The sequence below is a fragment of the Sorex fumeus genome, unplaced genomic scaffold (assembly GCF_029834395.1).
Source record: "Sorex fumeus unplaced genomic scaffold, SorFum_2.1 ptg000009l, whole genome shotgun sequence".
Taxonomy (NCBI): domain Eukaryota; kingdom Metazoa; phylum Chordata; class Mammalia; order Eulipotyphla; family Soricidae; genus Sorex; species Sorex fumeus.
In genome coordinates this window covers 527,158-554,672 of record NW_026606066.1, presented here as the reverse complement: position 1 = coordinate 554,672, position 27,515 = coordinate 527,158, and the positions used below count along the sequence as shown (strand labels likewise).

General features: G+C 45.5%; 2 protein-coding genes across 2 annotated transcripts in view; both read left to right on the top strand.

The window, feature by feature from the left end:
• The window catches only part of CLASP1 (cytoplasmic linker associated protein 1), a 376,782-nt gene that overhangs the window by 301,221 nt on the left and 48,046 nt on the right, over positions 1-27,515 (top strand). The gene's annotated exons all lie outside the window — the stretch shown is intronic.
• The window catches only part of TFCP2L1 (transcription factor CP2 like 1), a 60,625-nt gene that overhangs the window by 6,943 nt on the left and 26,167 nt on the right, over positions 1-27,515 (top strand). The gene's annotated exons all lie outside the window — the stretch shown is intronic.

Here is a 27,515-nt window from a genome sequence, read left to right as displayed (position 1 = left end):
GTTTTGTTTTCTGGCCCACACAGCAGTGCTCAGAGCTTACTTCTGGCTCTGTACTGAGGAATTAGGAATTTTCCCTCCCTTCTTCCTTCCCCTCCTTTCCTTTCCTCGCCTTTTATTATTTTCTTTCCATTTTCCCTTTCCCCTTCCTCTTTGCTTTCCTTCCCTGATACATCCAGTTATGCTCTGGGCCTGTTCCTGACTCTGTGCTCAGGGATCTCTGCTATATGTTTGGTGTTGAGGATTCAATTAGGGTGTTGAGGATTCAATTAGGGTGTTGAGGATTCAATTAGGGTCCACCACCTGCCAGAAAAGGGCCAGAATAGTATGGGTTTAACCCCTGTACTGTATCTCTCCAGTCCAACATTTACTTATTTTTCTAACCATCTATTGTCATTGTGCGGTTTAACTAATTCTCATTGATTTAAAACATAACTCTTGAAAATTTGGAACACAGTGTTTTAAGACATTGGTCAAGAAACTTATTGTGTAGGTATTTGTCCTGCATCTCTCATATTCATTAATTCTTACTGTTTCTTATTAAACAAGTTATTGTAAATTGTTGGGCCTATGAAATAGGATTCCCTATTTGAGAATAGAAGTGCCTTTCAAAATTCTCGTAAGGCATTCTCTTCAGTCACTTTTTTGTGTGTGTGTGTATGTGTGTGTGTGTGTGTGTGTGTGTGTGTGTGTGTGTGTAGGAGAAGGGTAGGGGCCACACCTAGTGTGGACTTACTCCTATCCATGAGCTCAGAGATTATTCCTGGTGGGGGATTGTCTCTGATATGGGATGCTGGGGATCAAACCTGGGTTGACCATGTTCAAATCAGGCTCCTACCTGCTATATTATCTCTCTGGCCCACAATCATTTATTTTTATAGATGTATTTTACAGACATTCTCTACTTTTTTTTAATAAACATTGGTGAAGTCATATGTTTTTAAAAAAAAATTTGTTTTGGTTTTGGGGTCACACTTGGTGATGTTCAGGGCTTACTCCTACCTCAAGAATTACTCCGAGGTCTGAAGCAATAGCATAGCGGGTATGGCATTTGCCTTGCAAGTGGCTGACCCGGGTTTGATTCCTCCGTCCCTCTCAGAGAACCGGACAAGCTACCGAGAGTATCCTGCCCGAACAGCAGAGCCTGGCAAGCTACCTTTGGCATATTTGATACACCAAAAACAGTGACAACAAGCCTCACAAGGGAGATGTTACTGGTGCTCGCTTGAGCAAATTGATGAACAAAGGGAGGACAGTGCTGCAGTGCCGCATTTTAGTTGCAAGAGTTCATCTTTGTCTCCTCTCATAACGATGTGTTAAAGTTCTCCAAAACATGGGAGGGATTTGTACAGCTGAAAAGTAACTCAAACCCTCAAGTTTTTGTCTTAAGTGTAGTGCTAAACAGTGCTTTGCCATCACGGTTGGAGCACCAAATCTGTCACATATTGTCATCCTATCACCAAGCTCAAAGGCTAATTTTAGATCTGGTGAAAACAGGAGTGTCTCCTAGTCTGAAATGGTCTCCTGAGGCCAGAAGGAGGCAAGCTGCTGAATGGAGCTTTGCTAATTCCTGCTTGGGCCACTTAGTTGGCCAAAGGTCACTGAGGATCCATCTCTCCTCCAGGCTGGAGCCAGAGGGGAGGGATGAAACGGGTGGTGGTGGGGAAGTAGAAAAAGTACCCCAGGCAATCTTTGTGCAGAATTCCTTGCTTTGAGATAAGAAACAAGGTTGTAAGAATGGCTTGTTATGGAGAAAGCTTTGGTATTTCCTACAAAGGCAGTTCTTACATCTTATTATCTTATTGTTACAGGGTTTTACAGGTTTCTGCCTTTAATTCATTAATGCAAAAACCAAACACACCCCCCCCCCCCAAAAAAAAACCCCTAAAACCCTCATAGTCCTTTGGAAAGTTATAGTGAGAAAAAAGGGCAAGGGTGTCTTGGTGATATGGGACTTAGGGGGTGCTGTTAAATAGAATCCTATGTACTTCAGGATAGCTAGGGTTTTGAGGTATGTGATTGATATGGCTGGAGAGGTAGACCAGATGGCCAAGATCTCCAACTGCCTCACTAAGGCTGAGCCATGGGGCAGCCACCTGTGCAAGTCACTTAACCTCTCCGTGTCTCCAATTCTTCATCTTCAAGCTAGAGGAAAATAAGATACCTAAAAATAGGAGCGAATATCTGGATAAAATAAGTTAGTGCATATAGAGTACTGAAAACAGTGTTTGGCACTTATAAGTACTCCATATATTTGCCATTATTAATAAAATGGACATATATTTCTCCTATTTTTTTCTTTTTGGGTCACACCCAGCGATGCACAGGAGTTACTTCTGGTTCATGCACTCAGGAACTGAACCCGGGTCGGGCCTCGTGCAAGGCAAACGCCCTACCCTCTGTGCTATCACTGCAGCCCCCTCTCCTATAGAATTTGAAAATACTTACTATTTTATCCTTTTCCTAACTCAAAGATTAAGTCAGAGTTGCACCTACAACTAAGAGTTGTACCTCTTAGAATTAAAAGATTAAATTTATTCCCTGGTACTGCGTGAGTCCCTGAATACTTCAGGGTGGGCCCAGACCACTGGGCTGAGCACCAAATTGTGGGACCTGTACAATCAGGTTGAATATAGGTCTAAGTGATCCCTGAATCCCAAGGACCACTGAGAGGCTCCTATCAAAAATTAAAAGGAAAGATGGTAATTTTGGGACGGTTAAAAAAACAATTTTTTTTTTTTGGTTTGCTCTTTATCTCCTGAGCAATTAGAAAATTGATGTAACACCAAGGAGATTTACCTATATGGGTATTAAAATGCCATCTTTCAAATTATGACACCAAAAGCCAAGAACTCCTGAGTGGGGATTGAACCCAAGGCTTCACACATGGAAGGGAGGCATGCTACCACTGAGCCACTCTTAGAGCCCCCAGCCACTCTAAGAATCCTTGTTCCAGAATCCTTGTTCCAGTCTGTTCTCTCTCTCTCTCTCTCTCTCTCTCTCTCTCTCTCTCTCTCTCTCTCTCTCTCTCTCTCGTATTTGGGCCATACCCAATAGTGCTCAGGAATCACTCCTAGTGTTGCCAGGGGACCACCGGAGGCGCTTCCATGTGAATTGTATTGGAAATGACTACTTGGGAAATCAACCTGTAGGATGAAATCTGCGATACTTGAATATTAGAGCATTTACTGGGAATGTAACACAGAAGCCAACCAATCTCAACTAACAAAAACACAGAAGGTTTAACTTGCAACAACAGCTTAGTAAACCAAGACAAGGACATAATGTCCCCATGGTGAAATCCAACAATTTTCACAAACTTTCTTCTACAGAAATATTTTTTCATCACTCCGTTAACCATGTAGTGGTAACAAGCAATATAAAATAAATTATTGTGGGCATGCTACAGGGGTGGTTGGGAAAATGGAGACTGGTGCGGGGAAGGTGATGGGGTGGTGGGATTTGTGTTGGAATGTCAAATGCATGTAACAAATCTTTGTGAACTGCAGTGTTTAATAAAGTGGCAGAATGAAGAGAGATAATAAAGCATTTTCTGATAACTGCTTTTGAGCAATTCTGCTACTATTTCTACTCTTTCTAGCTCTTGATGTAAAAGATGCAGTGAGCTAGATTCTCCTTGCTACAGACTATAGAGGTCAAATAGATTCTCCTTCCCATAGCCCGTGGTCAGGTGGACCTGGGGAGTGGTTGATCAAAGATGTGCTAATGGAGGGACTTAGCTGGAAGGGAGACACCTGAAGACACCTGAAAAGGGAGTTTCAGACTCTTCCCCTGATACTTCTGAGGGGCAAGATAATAGCTTGGCATTTCCATGAGCAGTGCCTGCCTCGTGCTCCTGATGCAGCCCAGATGGAAGGTATGTGACTTTTGCTAGAGGAGAAGACCCTGGGTGAATGGAGTAGGGAGAAAATACTCCCTGGAGAAAAAAAAGAAAAGCCCCAATCAGTTGTGCCTATCCCACCCAGACCCAACCCCACTTGCACATGCTTTCTTTAGACAATGACCCTGGGGAATTCAAAAGATAAAAGCTCTAGGGGTTGTCTTTGCTCCTAAACTAAAACCCGAAAGGCAGCTAGCTGATTTTTTTTTTTCTCCTTTTTAAATCAGCTTCTGCTCTGGGGAAACCACTTAATCTCTAGAGTCTTATTTTCCTGTCTGTGGAATCAGGATAGCTTCATTTGGTGGGGGTTGTCTTGAAAATAAAGTAAATAACAAATGTCTGGTGATTTTTATGGTTATGTTTTCCCCGGCTCCCTAATTATATCTGTGGCTTTGAATTTAAGGAATGAAGCAAAGGGATTAGTTACTTGGTTGGTTATCTTTTCTCTGTAGCTGAAGTTTTCTTTTCCAGATTAATTTTTAGCCTGGAGTTTGGGAATATAAACTGAGTAAACTAAATAACCCTTAAATACATTAGTTTAAAGAAAAATAATGCATTCTCAATTTTTTTTGTTTTTCTGAGAAAGAGGCACATACTTATAAAATAGAACTGCTAAACTATAGAGAAATATATTATAGAAATCTTCCCGTAATTCGTTTTGTTAGAGTTTTTTCATCATACATTAACCCATGTGTTAAGTAAACACATACACATATGTACCTGTAGGAATGTCTGAGCCTCTTTTCTCTTATGAGAAATAAAATTTAGTTCTGAATCCTGCTTACTAACCTTTTTTTCCCCCCAGATATAATATCTCCAAAGTCTTTTCATGTGGGAACATTTAAAACAAAACAAAACTGATCTTTACTGGTTGCATTTTTATCTATTGGATGGATATTGAAAAGTTTTTTTTCTCTTGACGAATTTGCTTCCATTAAAAAAAAATTTTTTTAACCAGGTGCTTAAGTAGTAGTGAGATTATTTTCTGGAAAATTTCTAAAAAAAAAAGTTATTGCTAGCATGGCATTTTGATAGCTGTGACCATATCTGTCATGTCATGAAGTTGTACTGTTTTGTGGGATGTTGTTTCATTTTGTTTTTGGTTTTTTTGCAACGCCCAGTGATACTCAGGGGTTACTCCTGGCTCTGCATGCAGGAATTACTCCTGGTGGTGCACAAGGGACCATGTGGAATGCCGGGGAATCCAAACCAAAATCCACTGTATGTAAAGTGAACACCCTATCCACTGTACTGTATCTCCAGCCCCAATATTGAATTCATATATATATTTTTTAACCCTTTTGCCTGTAGGATTATAAGATCTGAAGCCATAAAATAGGTTGAATCACAGAGGTGATTTGTTACATATTAGTGTTAGAGGTGACTTTGGGGAACTTGACCCTCACAATGAGGAAATAAAAGCAAACAACAATTGAGATCACCATCGAGTAAAAATCTTCTGTACGGTAAAAGAAAACATTTCTAGAATGAGTGGGTGACGGTATTTGTATATCCTATAGCTGATAAAGGTTTGCTTTTTAAGAGTTGTTCCTGCAACTCAACAACGATAAAATCAAACTCCAGATTTAAAAATGGGCAGAAGATCTAAATGGATGCTTCTTTGAAGAGCACACACAGGTGCCTAACAGGCATATGAAAAATACACATGATGATTTATAAGGGAAAGGGAAGATAAAACTCTCATGATACACTTGGGATACAAGATATCTTATACCCGTGAGGATGACTCACATTGATATGAGTCAACCAACAAGTGTTGGTGAGGCTGGGGAAAAGGAGCTCTTGGATACAACTGGTGGAAATGTAAATTGGCGCAGACATTCTGGAAACCACTATAAGGTTTTCTCTAAACACTGGGAAAATAGTGCCACCATAAGATCCAGTCATTTGGCATTTGGGTATCTTTTCACAGAATATGAAGTCAGTAACTTGATGAGCTTTATGTACACCCCAGTGTTTAATGCAGTATAATTCACAAGGACAAAGCCATGGAAACAACTGAAGTCCACACTGATAGATGATTGGATTAAAATGTATATATGTGTATATATGTGTATATATATGTATATATATATATATATATAAATACATGTAATGAAATGTTACCATTCACCAGAATTGGAAGGGACTTGTGAGAAGATTAGGTGAGGCAAAATAAATCAGAAGGAGAAAGACAAATGATTGGGGAGATTTCACCTATAAATGCAATAAAAGGAAACAAAGCAGAGGAATGGAAAAGACAAAATAAGAATAAATTGGTTATTGACAACAAAACAGATTGCAAAGGAGAAGAGGGTAAGGAGAGGAAGCAAGGGTAGAAGGGATCTAGTAGCTGACTATGATCTTTTAAAGTTATATTTGAACAGTAACAGGAAAGAAACGATAAAACCAGCCAAGAAAATTCAATAACTAATTGTCAAGAATTCCAGACACTAGTGGAGGAAACGTGGAAGGATGAAAAAAATGATTTTTTATCTTTCCTAATATTTTTTCTTTTTTAATCCAGGTCACCTCCTGGTAATGTCAGAACATTAATTATGTTTTGGTCACGGACTAATGAAAAAAATTAGTCAAATGGATTTGAAATGTCACATTTGTAAGAATTACAGCCATATTTTTGGGGGGCCGGAGCGTGGCAAGTTTGACTCCCAGATCTGCATGCCTCCCCCAACCCCCAGCTCTTCCTAGGTGATGTGCATGTGATGTATATTTTCTGAAAACTATATTGGCAAGTATGTGTATTAAAGCTTCAGCGAGACAAAGTGCAGTTTCAATCCCATGTTGAGTGAAATAGCCTCAATCAGGATTAAAGAGAATGAATGGACTGGAGTGATAGCACAGCAGGTAGGGCCTTTGCCTTGCACGCGGCTGATCCGGGTTCGATTCCCAGCATCCCATATGGTCCCCTGAGCACCGCCAGGAGTAACCCCTGTGCATCGTTGGGTTTGACCCAAAAAGAAAAAAAAAAAGAGGGAAGAAAGTCAAATCCATTGGACTAATTTTTTTCATTAGTCCGTGACCAAAACATAATTGATGTTCTGACATTACCAGGAGGTGACCTGGACTAAAAGAAAAACTGGACTAAAAAGAAAAAAATATTAGGAAAGATAAAAAATCATCATTTTTTTCATCCTTCCACGTTTCCTCCACTAGTGTCTGGAATTCTTGACAACTTTGATGTCTTACTGTGCCTGTAGGTTTGGAGGTTGGCTATGGAATCAAATCAAATTAATCAAATTTGGGGTTTGGTTTTAGGTCTTGGGCTACACCCAGCAGTGCTCTGAGCTTACTCTTGGCTCTGTGGTCAGGGATCAATCGTGACAATGCTCAGAGGACCCTATGTGATGCCAGGGATTGAGCCTGGGTTGGCCACGTGCAAGGCAAGTGCCCTACCCACTGTGCTATCTGTCTGGCCTTCAGAACAAATTTGAATCACATCTGCCCATCACCCTGCTCCCCTGAGCTTTCAAAGGAACTCCCTCACGAGCCTTCACAAACTCCCAGGAACCCAATGTTGCAAAGGATGGTTCTGACCTGCTATCCATGCCAGTTTTATTATTTCCCAGGTATTGTGAAGTCAACAGAGTAGGGGTGAAGTGGGGAGGTAGGGAGATTATTGGAGAGATCCCCAGAGGAGTGACCAGGGCACAGGGCAAAGCTGAGAGTTCATCAGTCAGGGGCAGGATTAAGGAAGAATTATAGACAAGAGCCTTTATGGTGGTTTGTTGGGGTAAGAATGAGCAAGGCAGAGTAAACTGGCTTAGGACTGACCCGGATATCTCTCGTCTGGTGTTTGACTCTGGAGTGACAAGGAACTGTGGCATTGCGCATTGCGCATTGTGGCCTGTGAAAACCCAATGGAGGAGGTGTTCTGAGTGGGCTGTGGGTTGTGTGGTATGCCTATAAAAGGCATGAAATGATTAGTCATTCACTGTCTCTAAGTGTTAGTTAGCCCATGGTGGGACAGACTCCTCGGAGCTGCCAAGGGCCCAGATGCCAATTCAGAATTTGACAGAATTCTACCTACCTACCAATCGCTCTATCCATCTATTGTGGTGTAGGGGTTGAACCCGTATGCCTCACATATGCCGGGCAAGCACCTCTACCACTGAGCTGCACTGCCAAATCTCAGAAGCCAGTTTAGTACATGAATTTCTTGGGCTTGTGCCCAGGCTGCAAGAGGAATAGCAAGCATGAAGGAACCACTTGGGACAAGCTGAATACCAAGTGTTCAGTTTAGCTACTTTCCCTTCCCTTCCCTTTCTTTTCCCTTCCCTCTCCTCTGCTCCCCTTCCCCCCACCTTTCTAAGGGTTTGAGCCAAACCCAGGGTGCTCAGGACTTATGCCTGGCTCTGTGCTCAGGGCTTACTCCTGGCTGTGCATATTGCATCCATTTGATTTCCATTTGCAGAGCTGGCAGTCAAACCCTGGGCCTCCCATATGCAAGGCAGGAATCCCTGTACTCTCTCTCCTGGCCTTTTCTCTCGCCTCCTTCTCCCCTCCCCCTCCCTTTACCCCTCCCCTCCCCTTCTTTCTGTGGTGTGGGGAATCAAACCTAGTGCCTCATACATAGGAATCATGAATCTTACCACTGACCCACATCCCCAGCCCCTATTGGTAGTATTAAAAACTTTTTTTCTTTCATAATGGCCATTCCTGGCAATGCTGAGTGGGGGGCTCCAGGGTCATGTACTCTACCGTTACTCCATCTCCCTGACTTCTATTCTGAGCTTACCCCCTCCACCACATGGCTGCTCTCCTTTCTCTTATGTACCTGAATTATGTCTGAGTGTTCCTCAACTAGGAGCCACATGCAAGCCCCCCACTCACACCCACCCCTTGTTTCTAGCTTGTTCCGAAGAGCCCACAGGTAGAAATCAAGTCAATGAGAGTGGGTGACAGTATATTAAACACTAGGGGACAGGGTTCAGAGCAGGTAGGGCGTTTGCCTTGCACATGGCAGACCCGGGTTCAATCCCCAGTATCCCATATGGTCAGGAGTTTTTCCTGCCAGGAGTAAGGCCTGACTGCAGAGCCAGGAGTAAACCCTGAGCATTGCTGGGTGTGACCCAAAAAGCAAAAAACAACAAACAAGCAAACAAAAAAACACTAGGGGGCAACTGGTAGGAGAGGGCACCACAAGAAGGAAAACAAGTTGAAAGGGAGCCACAGTGAGAGAAAGGCTGAGTAACGCTGATTCAGACCATCGTCCACTTTTTACTGCTGTGTCAGGGATTGACCCCAGGTCTTGGCACGTACACGGCAACCACTGACCTACATGCTGGAGCTATTTTCTCATGGGAGCTGATCTTCCTGGCCTTCTGGCCATCTGTACGTAACAGTTAAGGTTTTGATGTATAAGCTCTCCTATGCACCGAGGAAGCTTCTCTCTGTTTCTAAACAGCAAGTTCCCTCCTTTGTTGTTTTGCTGCCAAGTTAACTGTTGTGCTCTTGGTCTAGTTCAGGTATAATTCAGGAGTTTCTGCTTGACCTTGCCCCCAACCCTAGTTTTGGGGCCACGCCCAGTGGTGATCAGGGCCTACTCCAGGCATGAACCCTGGTGGGCTTGAGGACCATATGGGTTGCCAGGGATGGAACCCAGGTTGACTGTGTGCAAGGCAAATGCCCTACCCACTGTACTCTCTCCCTGGGCCCCACTGCTTGGACTTTTGAATCTCACTCTTTCCCTGCATTTCCACAAGGGAGAGTTGACTGCTCTGAAAGGAGATGGCTTGGTATTATTATTATTATTATTAATTATTATTATTATTATTATTAATGGCTGGAGTGATAGCACAGCGGTAGGGCGTTTGCCTTGCACGCAGCCAACATGGCCGACCCGAGTTCGATTCCTCCGCCCCTCTCGGAGAGCCCGGCAAGCTACCGAGAGTATCTCGTCCGCACGGCAGAGCCTGGCAAGCTCCCCGTGACGTATTCGATATGCCAAACACAGTAACAACAAAGTCTCCAATGGAGACGTTACTGGGCCCACTCGAGCAAATCGAACCGATGAACAACAGGAGGACAGTGACAGTATAGTATTATTATTAATTATTATTACTGGGTTTGGGGCCATGCCTCTCCAGCATTGCTCAGGGTTTACTCCTAGCTCTGCATTTAGGGATCATTCCTGTTAGGGCTCAGAGGACCATATGGGGGTGCTGGGGGATTTTGAGACCTGGGTCAATCACATGTAAAGCAAGTGCTTTACCCTCTGTCCTATTGCTCCAGCCTTTTTGTTTGTTTGTTTTTAATATCCTACTTGTAATACCATGTCTTTCTCAAGATTTTGTGGGGAGTTGTGAAGCTCACAGGTTTTTCACAGGCTCTCTCCTCACTGTCCTGCAGTTCCCCATGTGTCTCAGTTTGCTCTCAGTGACATCTTCTATGCTTCAGCATCTCCCTCCATCCTTCCCTTTAGTATCTTCTTAATAGGAACTTTAGGCTTTCCTGAACCTGCTGGATGTCATCCAAACCACTCATTGTTTCCATCTATCCATCTGTATTGTACTGTATTCTCCTGAGATGTCCTTTATTTATTTACTCATTTACTTATTTGAGGGACTGCCCTCCTCCACTTTCATTTTACATTGTGCCATGCAGGAATATCCTTTGGAGCATCTCATCCAAATCCCTTTTGTTGATACAGAAAACTGAGGTCTCGAAGGTGCCATGGGCTTGTGAGTGTGAATAGTGGGTTTCTGATGGTCTCTTGGTATCTTTTCTGGGAGTGACCAAAGGAAGTACTTGGTCCTTGGATATCATATTAGGGTTTCCTGTACTTCCTGCAGCGTCAGGAGGGGAGGGCCCAGGATGTGTTCCCATTAACCTCCCAGTGACCAGAAGTTCGGTATACTTGGGTCTGAGCAAGTTGCCTTTAAGGTACTGCGGTCCTCCACTTCTCCCAGAAATATTTATTTATTTATTTTTGGCTATTTGGGTCACTCCAGGCAATGCACAGAGGTTCCTTCTGGCTCTACACTCAGGAATTACTCCTGGCGGTGCTCGAGAGACCCATTTGCTCGGGAGCAAAAGGGATGCTGGGGATTGAACCTGGGTCAGTCGCATGCAAGGCAAATACCCTACTCGCTGTGCTATTGCTCCAGTCCCCTCCCAGAAATAGAGGATGGCTCCTTGGAAGCAAAGCATGATTTCTGCCCCACTCATGGTTCTTGGCCTTACAGCTTGGACCTTGTGCCCAGCCAGGTGCTCTGTGCTCAGGCAGATTTTGGTGGTTCTTGGCTATCCTCTGCCATTCACCAACCTGTGACTGTGCCGGGGAAGCTTCCATCTATCTGGATGGTTAGAAGTCCCTGTGAGTTGCAAAGGGCAGAAGAGACCGTTACTTATTCTGGGAATTCATAGAAATTCTTGAAATATTAGGGCTGGAAGAGGTCTGCCATTACTATTTGGGGAGCCTGGGGGTGCCTGTTGGAAAAGGCAAACAAGAGAAGGTTGTTTCTGCCTGTGGATAGGAGAGCAGGGTGTGGGCGGTGATTGGAGGTACCTCTCTCCTTCCTTCCCTGTTCTTGGGGGGTGTGCTTTCCTTACTTTGCCGAGAGCATAGGCCTAGGATGTATTGTTGAGACCCTATGAATGATGTATATAACTAACCCCAGGTAAAGAAAGCCTCTTCATGGGGCTGGAGCCATAGTATACTGGGTAGGGCTTTTGTTTTGCATTTGGCTGGCCCGGGTTCAATGCCTGGCATGGTCCCCTGAGCATTGTCAGGTGTGATCCAAAGAAGGAAGGAAGGAAAGAAAGAAAGAAAGAAAGGAAGGAAGGAAGGAAGGAAGGAAGGAAGGAAGGAAGGAAGGAAGGAAGGAGGGAAGGAAGGAAGGATAAAAGCAAGCAAGCCAGCCAGCCAATCTCTACATCAGCTCATCAACTTTTGTTTTGTGTGGTTCAGGGGTCACAACCAGAAAGCTTAGGGATTATTCCTGGCCCTGTGTTCAGGGATCACATCTGGTGGTACTGGGTAATCAAACCAGGGTTGGCCCTGTGCAAGACGGGTGTCCCACTGCTGGACTTGTCTTACCATCCTTTCTACATAAACTTTTGGAGTGCAGATGTAGGAAACTGCTTGTCTTGTCTCTTGTCAAGAAACTTCGGTTTCTCTTGGTTATTAAAACTGCCCACTTAGCAATGTGAAGTGGTCCACTATTCCACATTGGTCTCTGCTTTCCTTTGTATATATATATATGTCTGGGATAATAGTGGTAGTCCCGAGGTTTCACCTCAACAGTATTTTGCTGCTGAAAATGTGGTCCATGGACAAGCATCTTCTGAAAGCTTCGACTTGCAGGCAGGTGAATGAGAACTTGCATTTTTACAAGGTATGGTGTAGTATATAAGTGATTTAAAGTTTGAGAAGCACTGATTTAGCCTTTATTATAGGTGGTAAACTGAAGATCAATGAGACTGCTCTTTTTCCTGGGTCACTCAGCATGGTACTTCAGTCTAGTCATGCTTTATAAAAGGAGTTTTATCATGATATAATCTACTCTGTAAATCGAGGCAGATCAAGGATGTAGCAGTTCCCCAGGGTGGTCCATAGGTGCTAACACTTCTTAAAGTCCTGGGATTAGGGGAATGTGGAGACTTTGGGTGTGTGGGGTTAAACCGGAAAGCCCCATTTACTTGGACAGTGACTGCCCACAAAGTCCGTATCTTTCTCTCCTTTTCCCTCCCTCCTCCCTCCCTCCCTCCCCCCAGTCTTTTTTTTTCTTTTTGGGTCACACCTGGCAATGCACGGGAGTTACTCCTGGCTCTATACTTAGCAATTACTCCTGGCGGTGCTTGGGGAACCGTATGAGAGGGATGCTGAGAATCGAACCTGGGTCAGCCACCTGCAAGGCAAATGCCCTACCCGCTGTGCTATCACTCCAGTCCCTGCTTCCCCCAGTTTTGCTTAGGATTTTCTCCTGATTCTGTATTTAGTATCACTCCTAAATGGACATGGGGGGATCACGGGGGGTGCTGGGGATCCTCCTTTTTTCCTTTTCTTCTTCCCTCCTTCCCTCCCTCCCTTCTTCCCTCTTTCCTTCTTTCCTTCCTTCCCTTCTTTCCTTCCTTTTTCCCTCCCTTCCTCCTTACCTCCCTCCTTCCCTCCCTCTTTCCTTCCTTCCTTCCCTCCTTCCTTCCTTCCCTCCCTCTCTCCCTCCCTCCCTCCTTCCTTCCTTCCTCCCGTCCTTCCTTCCCTCCTTCCTTTCTTCCTTCTCTCCCTCCTTCCTTTCTTCCTTCTCTCCCTCCTTCCTTTCTTCCTTCCTTCCTCCCATCCTTCCTTCCCTCCCTCCCTCCCTCCTTCCTTCTTTCCTTCCTTCCTTCCTTCCTTCCTTCCTTCCTTCCTTCCTTCCTCCCGTCCTTCCCTCCCTCCCTCCTTCCATCTTTCCTTCCTTCCTTCCTTCCTTCCTCCCATCCTTCCTTCCCTCCTCCCTCCCTCCCTCCCTCCCTCCTTCCTTCCCTCCCTCCCTCCCTCCCTCCCTCCCTCCCTCCCTCCCTTCCCTCCTTTCCTTCCTTCCTTCTTTCCTTCCCTCCTTCTTTCCCTCCCTCCCTCCCTCCCTCCCTCCCTCCTTCCTTCCCTCCCTCCCTCCCTCCTTCCTTCCTTCCTTCCTTCCCTCCCTCCCTCCCTCCCTCCCTCCCTCCCTCCCTTTCTCCCTTCCCTCCTTTCCTTCCTTCCTTCTTTCCTTCCCTCCCTCCCTCCCTCCTTCTTTCCCTCCCTCCCTCCCTCCCTCCCTCCCTCCCTCCCTCCCTCCCTTCCTTCCTTCCTTCCTTCCTTCCTTCCTTCCTTCCTTCCTTCCTTCTTGTGTGGTCACTTTCTGTGGTACTTAGGGGACTATGAACTATGGGGGATCAAATCTGTGCCTTTTTCATGCAAAGCATGTGTTTGCATGGAGTTAGCTCTCTGGCCTGCTTCTTTTCTTTTTTTCTCTTTTGCAGAGCTAGTGACTAAACTCAGGGCCTCACACAAGCCAGGCAGGTGTTCACTGCTGAGCTGCAGCTCTGGCCCTCCATTGCCCATTTTTCTGTTGCCATTTGCTTATTGATCTGCAAGAGCTATTGTATTAGATGGAACTATATGCAGTTGCTACTTTGTAAATCTACAGTTTCATCTCGTTCATCTTAATAGATAAGCATTCCCGTCAGCAGTGTGGTTGGATACTAATTCAACTTGCAAAATGAATGGATTTTATGTTAATCGGCAGCAGTAACCAAAGATAATAAAACACTATTCTCATATCAAACAGTTTATAAAATTGCTTATTTGAGCCCAGTGATCCAGGAGCTAGTCAGCAGTGCTTATGGGGCGGGGGTGAGGGGGCATCAGATCTATTCTCCATAGTGTTGGGTGGGATTTGGGAATCCAGGGCAATTTGGGGGCAGGGCAGAGAGTAGAATAAGTTTCGATGTCAAGAAATGTGTCAAAAATAAAACTGAGAGCTTCTTATCACTTTCATCCAGCTTCCCATAATGTTAACATTATATCGGATGGGTAATCGATCATTGTATAACTGAAACCCAAGCACAAAAATTTGTAAGTCTATAACTGCACCTCATGTTGTCATGTTGTTTCACTAATAAAAATTTTTAAAAAATAAATAAAAGAAGAGAGATTAAAAAAAATAAAAACCTGTTTCTAAGCAAAAAAAAAAAACCATTATATTGGTTTGATTCTATTAATTTGACTATAGTCTTTGTTTGTAATTTGATTCTCCAGTCCCCTTCTTGCTCTGTTTCAGTATCCAGGGCAGCAGCCTATGGGCACTTGTCATGCCTCAGCCCTGCAGCCTATCCCTCAGTCCATTCCCATCTCCTGTGACCCTCCGACTTTTTGTTGCTCAGTTAGCCTGGTGATTCTCCTCAGTTTGGGTTTGCCTGAACGTCTGAAGCTGAGATGGGAGTAATGCACACGTCACATTGTGCCCAGGCCGGTGCTGTTGGGAAACAGGGATTGATTTGTCAGCTTGCTGCCGGTGAGAGCCTTGAGCGTTTGGTAGGACTTGCCAGGGTTTCTCCATTTCGACATTAGGGTTTGCTCCTTTGTAATGAGTAAATATTACGAATGTCTTTGGGTATGGAGATATGTGAATAGCGTGGGCAGACTGCTGATAGTGTGATTATCTTCAAACATTAGCTAATTAATTATACTTTATATTGGTGAATCTTGTCTCTGGCAATTTGTTTTTTTAAATGGGAGTTGCGGAGTGGGTGGGGTAGGATTGAGCCATACCCATTGGTGCTCAGGATCATTCCTGGCTCAGGTATCACTACTGGTGATGGCTGGGGGACCATATGCAATACCAAGATCTGGTCATGTACAAGGCAAGCACCTATCCCTATATTATCTCCCTGGCCCCTTTTGACAATTTTTCTTCAGTGTTTGCCTAGTTCTATTTATTCTATTTATTTCTATTTCCTCTCTGTGTAGGCATTGGGATGCTACTTGAAGAAAGCATTTTCTCTTCTCTCCCATTAGTTAATGTTGACTTATTTATCATGGCCATGGGTTGATGGCTATTCATTTTATTCCAGGGGTTAGATTCAGTGCTATTGTCTCACTGTTTTGGCCATGGAAACCTCCATCCTTGATGTTAGCACTTTTTTACTTGGATACCGCAAGATAGGTGGTGCAAAGATGACCATCTTATGTTTACCTGCTCTGACTCTGGAAACAATATTTTGTCTGAAGGAGCTTCCAGTACGTGGTGGATAGTTTTGTTTTTCGTACATACATTTCTTTCTTTTTTTTTTCTGGATTTTTGGATTACACCAGGTGATGCTCAGGGGTTACTTCTGGCACTACACTCAGAAATTACTCCTGGCAGTGCTTTGGGGACCATATAGGAAGCCGCGGGTGAAAACTGGGTTGGCCTCCACCATGTACAAGGGAAATGCCCTACACACTGTAATGTTCTTTGGACTCTCATATTTCTGTACTTAACTATCTTCCAACGATTTGTTGGGCATCCATGTTGTGCTGGAAGTTGAGTTCATGTCATTCACAAGGGGCTGCCTGGAGGTTCAGTGCTCAAAGTCAGGGAGGTTACAGGCACTTAGAACTTGGGTTTGTGGACGGTAGAGACTTCTCCGAGATTCTGTGCTACACACTTTCATGATGCAACTGTGCGAGGGCCGAGCCCAAGGACACATGTGGTGAACACCTGCTGTGGTATTACCCACTGTCGGCCAGTCAGTAGGACAGGCCTGCTGGCTTCTAGCCCTCCTTTCTCTGAGGTAGCGATGGCCTCCATTATGCTTTATGTGGCATTAATTACCTAAACCAGTACCGGTGGGGAAGGAAACAACCTGGCCTGGGCAGCTGCCGCCTCCCCTTCTTGGGAACACAGTGATCCGGCAGCAGGTCCCACACTGGGTTCTGCTCACTGGGCTAAACCTCTCTCCAGGAACCTTCTTTGCTGGGCTTGGCCCTGGGCAGTCAGGCTGGGCTGGGTCTGCTCTGGGGTCTCCTCATACATGCACCCCACATAGGGTCCTCAGTCAGGATCAAGAAGAGTCAGGTCACCTGTGTGGGTGCTGAGGGGGCTGCTTTCGGTGGCATGACCTTGGGCGGCCTTGGACTCTGGGTTCCTCAGTGGGTGCAACTGTGGTGAGGGCCAGAGGCTTAAGGACCGTGGCTCTGAGCACTGGGGCCAGAGATGGTGGGCAGGGGCACGGGCATGCCAGACTGGAAGGAATGCTCTCATTCCATCTGCACAGCCATTGTGCAGAGAACATTTTGCAGATGCAGAGAGAGATATGGAGAGGGTCTGGCACTTGCCAGGATGTGGGAGGGTCTGGACTCAGCCCCAGGGAGCCTGACCAGCACCTCTCCCTCCTCATGGCCTTCTTCCCTAAAGGGGTCACAGGCTGTTGAGTTTGCCACTAACTTGCTGTGTCACTGTGCCCTGTAGGGACTCAGGGGATCTGTGCCCCTTCTCCTTTCTGAGGCCTTGCTGGGTGGTACTATAGGTGGTCTCCCAGATGCTGGGTAGGAAGGACCCTAGTGGCTGACCCCATCTGTGTGTGCTTACTGCTTTAATGCTGCCATAAAGATTGCTTTTTCCCAGATGCCCTCCTGTCCAATCAGCTTTGAGGTAACCAGCCTGACACTGGGGTTACAAGTACCCATCACTGTCACTCCTTATCAGTTGCATGCTTGCAGCAGAATGGGAATCCCCCCCACCTCCTTTTTTTTTAATGTTATTTTATATTTTTCCCAGCCGATAGCACAGTGGTAGGGCATTTGCCTTGTGTGCAGTCAGCCCGGCCAAGCCAGGTTCGATTCCTCTGCCCCTCTCGGAGAGCCCAGCAAGCTACCAAGAGCATCTCGCCCACATGGCAAAGCCTGGCAAGCTACCCGTGACGTATTCAATATACCAAACACGGTAACAACAAGTCTCAAAATGGAGACATTACTGGGCCCGCTTGAGCAAATCAATGAACAACAGGAGGATAGTGTTTGCTTGTTTGTTTGTTTATATTTTTCCAAATGCACAGTAATTCCTCATAAAAAAAAACTTTAGTGCTGAAAATGGATATAATTTAAGAGAGAAGTGTCCTTCTTATCCACTGTTACAGGCATGTATTAGGCTTATACATGTAAGTGTACATATATGACATTTTAATATGTTTGGGGGCCCCACAAGGTTTGGCATATAAAAGTCCAGCATGCTGAGAGCTCCTTTTGGCTTTCTGCCAGTGGTTGCCCCTGGCAATGCTGGGGAACCATGTGGTACTGGGGATCAAACCCAGGCCTCCTGCATGCAAAGCAAGCACTCAGTCCATTGAGTGCTCTCTCCGTGGAAAATGTTTGAAAATAAGAGTTGTTAGTTCCATCGTTTATAGACTATTCGGGAACTTGTTTTTCTCACTCATTGGTAAGTCTGTGTAGTTGTGTGAGAGAGTGTATGTGGATGTTTCTACTATAGATCGAGGTCTCTCCTTTTATTCTGTATGTATTATATTCATACTCTAGGGAAGTCCCACAGAACTGTGTCCATCAGGGATGTCTGTGGTGCTCAACAGGAAATGTACATTCTGGGTATGGTGCTTGTGCATCATTTTTAGTTGCAGTGCTGGCTAGTGTTCCCCCCCATCCCCACCCCTACTCCGTGTGTGTGTGTGTGTGTGTGTGTGTTTGTATGCACCTGGCCACAGCGTGGTCAGAATCTGCTCACAAATAGCTCTACTATGGGCTCATGCCCAGTGCCCACACTCGGAGATTGGAACTTGTGACCTTATGCTGCTAAGGCAGTCACTCTAAGCCCTTGAGCAATTTCTCTGCAAGGGTATTCTTTAACTTAACCACAATCCTTATATCAGCTCAGAACATTTATTATCAGTTTGGTCCTACTGCCTACATATTGCCAAATTAAAATTGAGCCCATTGTTGTCCATTTTAGCAATTATCCTGCCCTGAGTCTGTCCAGCATGAGGCACTGTGGTTTTGTCTTCCCTTTCTTTGCTCCCCGTCCCTCTGGACAGGACCCCAGCCTTTTGTATCTCTCCTGATGTCAGCATTGCTGAAACACATGGGCCAGATGATCTGGGGCCACTTCTCAATTTGGGTGTCCCTGGCAGTGCATCTAGGTAATTATTAGTGACCCAGTGTCCTTCTTGGAGTAACCATGTCAGCAGGCAGGTGACGTGATGTGATGTTAACTTTGAGCCCCTGGTTAAGGCAGTGCTGTTGACCTTCCAGATTATTTCCAGTTTTCCCTCTAATAGTACTGCTGCAGTGAAGCGCCTCAACCAAGTCTTTTATTTTATTTTTTGCTTTTTGGGTCACACCCAGCAATGCACAGGGGTTACCCCTGGTTCTGCACTCAGGAATTACTCCTGGCGGTGCTCAGGGGACCATATGGGATGCTGGGAATCGAACCTGGGTTGGCCGCATGTAAGGCAAACGCCCTATCCGCTGTGCTATCACTCCATTCCCTCAACCAAGTCTTTTTAAGCAGTCTATGTGGGCAGTCTTGTCCACTAGAATCCTGGTGAAGTTGGGCCCTTAGGCTGTGTGTGTTTTTGGCATTGGCAGATATTGTCCACATTTCCAGTCGGCTGTGAAGTAGGGTCTGCCACATCCCACATACTGTAGGCCCACTTCCCTACATTTTCTTAGTGGGATACTATGAATCTTTTAAAGTGTGGCCAGTATAATGCATGGAACTGGCATTGCCTTTATTTTTATTTGGTAGTTTTGGGTCATGGGGCTAGACATCTTTTCATGCCCTTGGTTGGGCTGACTCTGCTGCTTGCTTACAAGGATTTTATATCAACTTCTGTCAGCACTAGTTAAAAACTTGTCCTTGTTATACATTATTATACAAAGGGCTCGGGATGTGTGTGTGTGTGTGTGTGTGTGTGTGTGTGTGTGTGTGTGTACGTACATACATACGTACAAATCTGGTGATTTAGGCAGCTGTCAACCTTAGAAAGCTTTTAGTCTAAGTAGGGAGTTTCAAGTTAACCATCCCACAGGAAGCCAAGGAACAAAGAAGCTAAATGTTGAAAGAAGTTGCGGGGGGGTGGGGTAGGGGGACGGGGAGCTAGAGCAATAATACAGCAGGTAGTAGGGTGTGTGCCTTACCTGCGGTCAACCTGGGTTCGGTCCCCAGCATCCCATGTGGTCCCAGAGCATCACCAGGAGTGATTCCTGAGTTCAGAGCCAGGCGCAATCCCTGAGCATCGCTTGGTGTGGCCCAAAAGTGATGCCCCACCTCCAAAAAATGATGGAGGAAGGAAGGGCTAGAAGAAGAGTAAGAATAAGAATTATATGGCAGTTCAAATTTCAGAACTCATAAGTACAGTTTTATTGGAATGCAGCATGCCATTCTTTCCTGCAGCATCTATGGCCTCGGTAGGAGTTGTGATAGGTTGTAGGATCTACAGAGTGACAGCAGTTACCAACCCTTTATGTAAATGCGTGTGCTGAGGCCCGGGCTAGCTGATCAATACTGTGGGTGACAGTTGGAAGATGGAGAAAGCAAAGGATTGCTGAGCACCCGTCTAGCGCAGGGATGCATTTGGACTTCAGCATGCTTGAAAAAGAAACTCTCTCTTGTTTCCTCTCATGCGCTTTGTTCTTCTTCCCCGCACTTCCTCCTGTGAGATGGACTGGGAGAGGCAGAGGAGGGAGGCTGGCACAATTGGGGTCTTGAGGCGCTTTCAAGATCCAAGCTGTTGGGGCTCGAGCAATAGTACAGCGGGTAGGGCATTTGCCTTACTCGCAGCCGACCCGGGTTTCATCCAGGGCACCCCCCTGAGCGTCTCCAGGCATGATTTCAGGGTGCAGAGCCAGGAGTGATCTTGAGCATTGCTGGGTGTAACCTGAAAAAGCAAAATAAAAAACCCCAAACAATCAACATCTGAGCAGTCTATCTGTGTAGTGGTTTCCACTGCCTCTCAATTCAGTTGGGAGGCCCTCACTGCCCCCTGCTGAAGTAGAGGGGGGTCTGCCAGGCCACAGCTGTCCCCTGGGCCTGTGGGGTGAGATTGTGCCCTACTCCCTCAGCTCCCTCTGCTTTGGGGACCTTGACTCCTGGGCTGGGCAGGCAGTTGCCTGCTGAGCACTGACTGTGGGTCTCACCTTCCAAAGGCCCCCTCCTCCCCCACACACAGAAAAAAGCTAACAGGTTTATTTGTTTACTTATTTGGTTTTGTTTGGGGGCCACTCAGGCAGGGCTCGGGCTTACTTCTGACTGCACTCGGGGATCACTCCTGATAGTTCTCTGGGGACCAATCTGCATGCAAAGCAAATGCCCTACTGGCTGTGCTCTCTCGCCTGCCCCTAACAGGTTTTCTTTATAGTTGTTAGAAAGTTGAACTGCTGAAACTCATTCATGGAAACATTTTGATTTGCGCTAATGCTTTCTGTCCCCACATTTATATTAAAAATCCACACACATGGTGTTTCACTAATAAAAAATATTTTTAAAAAATCCACACACAAATGGAAATGGGGAAACTGCCAATACTTGGTTTCTATTCCCTATTTTTCATTTGTGATTATACACTTAGGAACCTTTGACCCCATAGGGTGGGTTGGGCGGGGGGAACTCAAACATTCAGAGCTACCAATAAAGCAGGAAGAAGAGTAAAAAAAATTTTTTTAAATAATGGAATGTTTTTCATTATAGTGAATTCTTTTTTTTTCACTCTCTTTGGCCACACCCAGCTGTGCCCAGGGTTTAACTCCTGGCTCTGCACTTAGTGATCACTTCTCATGGGCTCAGGGGACTGACCATATGGGGTGCTGAGGATCGAACCTGGACCAGCCGCATGCAAGGCAAGCACCTTACCCGCTGTATTATCACTCTGACCCCAGTTAGTGGGTTCTTAAGCAAGTTCCACAATAGACAGCATGTTGCTGGATGTCTTTTGACAAAATTGTTACCTGTTTGGCAGGGAGATTAATTTAGCACAGTGGTAGGGCATTTGCCTTGCACGTGGCTGACATGGCCAACCCGAGTTCGATTCCTCAGCCCCTCTCGGAGAGCCCAGCAAGCTACCGAGAATATTGTACCCACACAGCAAAGCCTGTCAAGCTACCTGTGACATATTCTACATGCTGAACACATGTAGAATAGAACACATGTAGTAACAACAAATCTCACCATGAAGATGTTACTGGGCCCGCTTGAGCAAATCGATGAACAACAGGAGGACAGTGCTACAGTGCTTGGCAGGGAGAGCACACAGGTTGGTATTTCCAAAAAGGCCAATCAGATTAGCCTCACTTGCCTCTTGCAAAGGAGCACGTCTATTTTGAAGTTCTGAGAAATATTTGCACCTGACTCTGGAAGAGAATCCGAAGTTCAGTGGACTTCTGATAATGCCTAATTTCATGGAGTGCTGCAATTTTTTTTCCCCTCCCGTTGATCGTCGATTTGCTCGAGCGGGCCCAGTAACGTCTCCATTGGAGACTTTGTTGCTACTGTGTCTGGCATATCGAATACTCTCGGTAGCTTGCCGGGCTCTCCGGAGTGCTGCAATCCCAGACCTGTAACTATGGCATTTCTTTACCCCTCCAGTAGGGGGTGCACTCTTGCGGGCATCTTTCGTAGCCATTCCCATCCTTGGTGTTTTACCACCTGTCAGTTTGTGTGTAGTTGACTTTGTATGGGTTGTGATAGACCTCTTTACCTAACCCCTTCTCCTTCAGCTGGATTGAGGTCCCTTCCAAAGGCATTTTGTTTGTTTTGGGGCCATACCTGGTGATCCTTAGGACTAGGTACTCCTAGCTCTGTGTTCAGGGATCAACTCCTGGAAGGCTTGGGGGACCCATATGTGGTGCTAGGGATCGAACACAGGTTGGGCATGTGCAAGGCAAATACCCTACCCACTGTACTATCACTCTGATCTCAGGCTTGCTTTCTCTGGTGAAGCAAAAGTAGTTTTGATTGAAAGAAATTTACTTTGAGATGTGTGAGAGAGAAGGAGAAAACTAATGTGCTCAAGAGAGAAAAACTTTTTCTCCAGAGGGGAAAATGTCCCAGAGGTTTTTGTTGTTGTTTATTTTGGGGCCACACCTAGCGGTGTTCAGGGCTAATTTCTAGCTCTGCATTCAGGATCACTCCTGGTAGGCTCAGGGGACCATACGAGGAGTTGGAGATCGAAGCTGGATTGGTCATGTGCAAGGCAAGTGTCTGACCTATTGCATTATCACTCCAGACCCACAAAGACTTTTAGTAGCCCTAGAGAAGCAGCAAGGTCCAGCATTGTGGAGGGAATTTGCTTTGACGGCTTTGTTTGGAGGGGCTGGAGCAAGGCAGTCTGCTGCCACCCAGGACAGGGGTGAGGAGTGGGGGAGGGAGTCGGGTTTGCCTCCTGTTGAGGCTCACACTGCAGAGGGGGTTTGGCAGCCAACATCCCTTTCTCTGCTGGGTGGTCTTTCAATCTTTCCGCAGCCTTCTGAGTGCATAACAGTATTGCCCCCATTTTGCAGATACAGAAACTGAGAGTTGTAAATGGAACCATTTACCCACTAGTGGTGGACATAGATAAGAGAACAGACTCCAGACTGGGGTATCACCAATTTCCCAAGGAGTTGTAGGAGTCTGTAGGACATGGGCCACTGTACACCTATATGATTTTGATAGCAAACAGCCTGTGGTATGTGATTATGGCTTCCCATATGCAGGCTTGATATGGGAAAATTGAAGTTTAACAAGTAAGCATTTGGGTGTTGGAGTGATAGTACAGAGGGCAGGGTACTACTTGCCTTGCACACGGCTGACCTGGATTCTATCCCTGACACCCCTTACAGTCCCCTGAGCCTACAGGAATGATTCCTAAGTGCAGTCAGGAGTCAACCCTGAGCACCACCAGGTGTGGTCCCCTGAAAAATAAATTAAAATAAAAAGCAAGTCATCAGGCCAGAGAGATAGTACAGGGAATTTAGGTGCTTGCCGCACGTGGCCAACTCAGATTTAATCCTGGCAGCTCATGTGGTACTCTGAGCACTGTCACATGCTGCCCGCCCTGTCCCCCTCTCCCCCCGTCCCTATCCTCCCAAAAGTAAGTCACTAAATAAAATTGACTTGTGACACTGCAGGTAGTTTTAAATTTCAGAGGAAGATTGTTGGTATGTGAATACTTCAAGTTGCCATGATCAATATGAATTTTACCCCTGGTTTCTTGGCATTCTCTCTCTTCTTTCTCCAGGGTGTCATTGGCACAAATGGGTTGGCAGTGGGGAATGGGTGTAGTGTGACTACTGAGAGCAGAGGATACACACACACACGCACACATATGCACATACATGCGCGGGTGCGTGCACACACACATACACACACAGTGCCTTATCCATTCCTCCCCACACCAACAGGAACACGCTGGCAGGCATTTACTCTCAAGCTCTGCCTCTCATGTTATCATCCTCTTGGTTCAAACCTTTTTGCGCTTCACCCAGTACCCAATCTGGAGGAATATTGCCCATTTGGGGATATGCATCAATTGCTGGGATCTTTTCAATTCTGCCTTGTATTTGCACTTTCCCTAGCTATCTGGAACACTGCAGAAGGTTGCCAGTCCTTTGAGAGTAGGTGTGCTGTCTTTTCTTTTGCAAGCTCTAGTCTGCATTTCCCTGAGTAATCATCAGATTTTATGCCAAGTTGCTTATGTTTTTTTTTTTTTGAAAAAAAAAACGTGGGGTGTGACCATTATAAGAAGCTCCTCCCCCTCCCCAAGTTGTGCCCGTATGACTTAAGAACAGGGAAATGATTACACCACTTCTGGCTTAGACGAGGCCTGCAGAGAATGTGGCGTCATGGTGAGGTGTTTGCTGAGTACCTGCAACATGTTAAGTAGGACAGCTGTGAGCAGAACACACATGCACTGGGTCCTCACAGATCCCATGGGGCATGGCTCCGACTTCTGTCCAGAGGGATATGGGCCAAGCAGAGACACGTGTGCCTGGTCAGTGCACATGACCTCATTCATCGGCTAGTCATAGATGGTGACTTTCTGATGGCCCTGTGCTGTGTGAGTGCAGGTGGGGTCGTCTGGCCTTTCGTTCTTGTTGAGGCAAGCACGGGCAGGGAGGGAGGCTGAACGTCTCTTGGAGGCCTGAGCATAGTGTGGGCAGTATGGCTGGGCCTGAGCTGAGCTTGTCAGGTCAGTTGCCCTGAGGATGACCTTGACCACTCAAAGCTAGTGTTGCCAGCACCCCCGGCCTTCTTCCTAGGGGAAGGTGGAAGACACTGGACAGACCTGTTAGGGTGTGGGAGGCTGCTGGCCAGGTGTGTTAGCTCTTGGTGCTGGCCAGGGTGTGTTAGCTCTCAAGTGCAGAAACATACGTAAGGAATCTGGAATCATGAACTAAACCCCCAATCATGAACACCTTTGTGACTGTGTATCTCATGGTGATTCAATTGAAAAAAAAAAATAGCAGAAGTTGGGTCTTTCACAGTCCTGGAGGCTAGAAGTTGAGTGTCTGGCAGGCCAGGGACCATCAGGACTTGGTGCAGCCTTTCTTTGCCTCCTGCAGTGGCGGTGCCTCCAGGCATCCCTTGGCTGGTGGCTGTACATTACAACTTTTTCGTGGCCATGTGGTCTCCTCTGTACCTCTCCTCTTCGGGATGCTCTTCCAATCTCAGTATTTTTTGGCTGGTTGGTTTTGGCTTTGGGACCACACTGGTGATGCTCAGGGCTTACTCCTGGCTCTGTGCTCAGGGATCACTCCTCGTGGTACTGGAGGAGGGGGGCACATACATATATATATACACACACAGACACACACACATCTATATAGGGTTCTGGGGATTGAACTTGGGTTGGCTGCTTGCAAGGCAAGCACCTTTCCTGAATACTCTCCAACTTCTCTCCCAATATTTTTCACTTAATTGCATCTGCAAAGAGCTCCTCCAGATTTAAGGCAATTTTCTGTCATCTATCTAGAGATTAGGGTATAGAAATATATTTGGGGGAAGGGGTGATGTATTTTTGCAGTGTTGCTCTGTTTCTTTGTAGTTCTAGAAATCAAACCCAGGGCTTCATGCCTTTGAGGCGGGTGCTCTACCGCTGGGCCATACCCAAGGTATTGTATTTCTCTCTTTTCCACCCAGTTTTCAGACCACACTCAGCATTGTTTAGGGGTTACTCCTGTCTCTGTACTCAGGAATCATTTCTGGCGGGCTCAGGGGCCATATGGGAAGGTGAGGATTGAGCCCAGGTGGGCTGTGTGCAAGGCAAGCATCCATCTGCTGTACTGTTGCTCCAACTGATACTGTACTTTTTTAGTTACATCAACACTGTTGGTTACTGGTTTTATATATTTTCTAGTTTATTTTTTGCATTGAAGAGGGTTTGCGTGCGCATGTGCGTGTGTATGTGTGTGTGTGTGTGTGTGGTTAGATCCTTTTGCTTTTAGATTCAGAAAGCCCTTTTCTATTGAATGTTTGATAGGTAAAATAAAATTTGTTTTGATAGTAAGCAAGTTAGAGCACGTGCCTAGCAAGTGCCCGACTCCAATTTGCCTAGTACCACGTGGTCCCTTGAGTGTCATGGGGTGTGGCTGTGGAGGTCCCCAGCACTGCTGGAGTAGTCCAGGTATCCCCAGCCTGGGGACCTACACAGCCTCGAATCCTTGGGCCCTTGCATTAAACCAATGGTTGGTGACTGAGAATCAGTGATGGGGCTCTCTGACCTCTGAGCACTGCCTGAAGCCCTGGCATCCATTTTATATGTGTGTTAAAATAAAATCGAGTTTTTAATCTAGGGGAAACTTGTTTTTATATTTGCTATGTGGTGAGGAGCTATTCTCTGAACAAAAGGGCCAACTCCTGTTCGTGGTAGCATTGGGAGCATGGAGGATATAACCATGGTGGGGAGAGTATTCCAGATCTTTCCTTTTTTTCAAATTTTATATATATGTATTTAAAGCGTACTTCTGAAGTTTATTTGGGATTCAAGGGAAGTTGCACCTTAAAAATCAGTTTTTGGTGGAGTTATGCACAATCAATCAGCCTAATCAGTGGCTGAATAAATAGCAGTTCTCCTACATTTAAAAAAATCAGTTTTTGTAGTTACATGAGAAATATGACTTGAATGAAGAGATGGTATTCAAAATGGGTGGTAAGGGGTGATGGGAGGGAAATTGGGGATACTGGTGCTAGGAAATGCACACTGGTGGAGGGATGAGTGCTGGAACACTGCATGACCAAAACCCAACCATGAACAGCCTTGTAAGGGTCTATCTCACAGTGACTAAAAAAAAAAAAAAAAAGAAAAAAAAACAACAAAAAAAAACCTAAAAAAAAAAAAACCCAAAATCCAAAAACCAAAAAAATAAAAATGGGTGGTATTTTCAAGAGAAAAAAAAATTTTTATTTCATATCTATCTATACTGTTTTCATAACTTAAATTTTCATAGTCATTAACAAAATTTAAAAACAAAAATAAACAAAAAAGATTAGACTCACCAGTTGTCAAAGTATTTCTTCTTTCTTCTTCACTTTTGAGGTCACACCTGGCAATGCTCAGGGGTTACTCCTGACTCTGCACTCAAAAATTACTCCTGGCAGTGCTCAGAGGACCATATGGGATGCTGGTATGGAGCCCATCTTGCTCGTGCGCAAGGCAGACTAACGCCCTACCCCCTACACTATCACTCTGTCCCTCATTTCTTCTCTTTTTTGTAAAATATCCTTTACTGAGTGCCAGAGCAATAGCACCTTGGGTATATGAGTAGGGCATTGCACACAGCCGAGACCGGTTCAATTCCCAGCATCCCATATGGTCCCTGAGAACTGCCAGGTGTGTCTCAATGCCCCAACCAACCAACCAACCAACCAAACAAACAAACAAAAAAAGCCCTCATCCTTTACTAAGTTAGTTCTATTCTAAAGTGTTGCAGAGTTGAATTCCAATTCCAATTTCCACTTTGGGAAAAACTGTTTTGAAATTATTTGATACATGATCTTTCTATCAAGGAACATGGACTGTCCTATGATTCCAGTTGTATTTTATCTCCTAGTAAAATGATGTATTTCCCTCCTTCCCAATCCCCCCACCGCACCCCCCACACACACCTACCCCCCCCCACACACCCCAGATTATTTGTAGTTGTTGTTTGTTTTAATTCACAGGTATTTTA